General features: G+C 38.9%; 1 pseudogene; it reads left to right on the forward strand.

Moving 5' to 3' along the window:
• Positions 1–1,958: 1,958 nt before the first annotated feature.
• Positions 1,959–2,069, forward strand: LOC140361363 (5S ribosomal RNA; annotated as a pseudogene).
• The last annotated feature ends 843 nt before the right edge of the window (positions 2,070–2,912 follow it).

Here is a 2,912-nt window from a genome sequence, read left to right on the forward strand (position 1 = left end):
GGCTGAGTAAAAACTCTGCAGCTAAATGCTGACAAAACAGAAACTCTGATTATTGCCCCTGATGATGTCATTCCAGGGATAAACCAGTACTTGGGTGTTTTAGGCCAGACTGTAAAACCAAGTCTTAGAAACTTGGGTGTTGTCTTTGACAAAGACATGTCTTTAGAGCACCACTCTAAGCTGTTGACGAGGAACTGTTTCTTTGAGTTGAGGAAAATCTCTAAGCTCAGGAAAATGGTGTCTCAAAATGATCTGGAACTTATAATTCATGCATTTGTGTCTCACGTTTAGACGATTGTAACAGTTTGTTTTCCTGTCTTAACAAGAAGGAACTCTCTCGTCTGCAGCTGGTCCAGAACTCTGCAGCGAGGATCTTGACTCGCACAAATAGAAGGGCCCACATTTCACCCTCAGAGCCCTTCACTGGAGCCCGTCTCCATGGAAACAGTTTCAAATTCTTGTTCTGACTTTTAGAGCTTTAAATGGTCCGGTCCCTCTGTACATCAGCGATCTGATTAAACCGTACACTCCCTCTCGCTCACTAAGGTCCTTGGACCAGGAACTGTTGGTTCCTCGCACTGGTTTTGGGACCAGAGGAGACAGATCCTTCCAGAGTGTTCCAGACTCTGGAACCATCTTCCGATCTCCCTACGGTCACTGGACTCAGTTATTGCTTAAGGGTCAGCTTAAAACCTTTTTATTTAGTCAAGCCTTTGAATTGTTTTTGTTTCTCGGACTGATTTTACTGTATATTGTTGTATTTGTATTGCTCACTGTAAATTTGTTGTGTTTTTATCGTTTTATTCTGTGTTTTGTGAAGCACTTTGTGACTTCTGTCTGTGAAAGGTGCCATATAAATACAATTTACTTACTTACTTACATTTCAGCGTAGCGGAGGAAAGCAAGAGGGGGAGACACGGGGAGATTTCTCAAGAAACTTGCTTCTATCAAGGAACCCGGTTTCTTATTCAAAAATAAACATGACGTCCATGCTCAGTTTAAAAACATCTTACCGGAGCTCCATTTCAATTCCAAACTTGGCTCAGTATTTTTCATACAGCTTGCCAGTCAATAAAAAACTATTTCTTTAATCTAAATCCAATTACCTCCCGGTTCAACGATAAACCTTCATCTGGATACAGCAAGTCTAACATTCGCAACATAGGCCCTTTGCTCGATTGTTTTGCCTCAATGCATTGAAAAAATATCAAATTATCATGTCTAAATTCAACTAACTAAACCTGTTACAATTTGGACGAGTTCTTCCTTACTACTTCACCCCGGGAAGAAAAAACTACCCCACACAAGTGTTCTTAGCGGGACAGGCACTCCAGCAATCAAACAGCACCAAACCCCAGAGGTCAAAAGAAAAAATGCTCACCCAGACCAGTTGCGGCTGAGACAAGGCTCCTGTGCTGTACACCGTCCGTTCGTGTCGCCAATTTGTGGTGTCAAAAGGTGTCCCTGAGGTGATTCAGCAGGAAAGAAGAAGACTCGCTGACACTTGCTCTGTATTTTCAAAGGATGTTTATTTACAGAAAGCAGCGTCAAACACAGACAGTCGACATTGCCTGGGAACTTCAGTTTGGTCGAATAGAAGAACAGTGAACAAAGCTTCCGCAGATCTTATACATACTCATCTCACACAAAGTAACACCCCTTACTGCCCTTTGACCTAAATGAGCTCATGGTGACGATACTCATGGTGGATGCAAAAACACATAGGAATAATAGAATAATATTCAGGCTAAAAGCAGGGAAATGGCCAAATGATAAAGAAAGCCCAAAAGGTGTCTTGAAACATTGACTCTTACATTTGAGCAGGGTTTTCTTTAGGTTGAAAGAGTCAAGTTGACAAGAAAAGCTTGTCTGTTCCTCCTGGAAAAGCACGAGTCCCATTCCCCATCTGGAGCTGGTGAAACATGGATATAAAAGCAGTCTCCACCCCAGAGCCCTTGGCTTATGGCCATACCACCCTGAACACGCCCGTGATCTCGGAAGCTAAGCAGGGTCGGGCCTGGTTAGTACTTGGATGGGAGACCGCCTGGGAATACCAGGTGCTGTAAGCTTTTATCTTCTTTTGTAAAGCCTTCAACAGACAAAGAAACAAAGAAACACAGTATGTGTGCATATTTTGAAACTAAAGTGGAACCAAAAACACAGTCAATTTGACTTTAAAATCACACATTTTTGTACAAACTGCAATTTAGAATATGGACAGCAGAGGGAGCTGTCCTGCTACTTTTTTACATTTAGAGTATTTTATGACCAAAAATATATTCTGAAACTTGTAAAAAAGCATTTAAAAATACCAGGTGCTGAAAGCAATTTTCAACACAATTTACCTGTTTAATAAAAAAAAAAGAGTATTTATGCCACAAGAAACCCCTGAAAAACATTGCTCTCCTGCTACTTTTGTACATTTTGAGAGAGTATTTTAGGCCAAAATACATTCTGAAGCTTGTAAAAAGTTTGGAAAAAATACCAGGGGCTGAAAGCATTTTTTTTTAAAACACTTGAGTGTAAAAGAGAAAGAAAAAAAAGAGTATTTTAAGCAAAAACTAAGCAAAACATTGCTCTCCTGCTACTTTTGTACATTTTGAGAGAGTTTTTTAGGCCCAAACATATATTCTGAAGCTTGGAAAAAAGTATGTAAAAATACCAGGTGCTGAAAGCATTTTTTAAACAATTGAGTGTAAAATAAAAATAAAATATAGAGTATTTTAAGCAAAAAATAAAAACAAAACTTTACTGTCTTGCTACTTTTGTACATTTGAGAGTATTTTAGGCAAAAAATATATATATTTTGAAGCTTGTAAAAAGTATGTGAAAATACCAGGTACGGTAAGCAATTTTCAGCACAATTTACCTGTTTTATAAAAAAAAGAGTATTTATGCAAAAAAAACATTGT

Source organism: Eucyclogobius newberryi, unplaced genomic scaffold (assembly GCF_026437365.1).
Source record: "Eucyclogobius newberryi isolate DKJ021-1_F unplaced genomic scaffold, fEucNew1.0.hap1 SCAF_159, whole genome shotgun sequence".
NCBI lineage: Eukaryota > Metazoa > Chordata > Actinopteri > Gobiiformes > Gobiidae > Eucyclogobius > Eucyclogobius newberryi.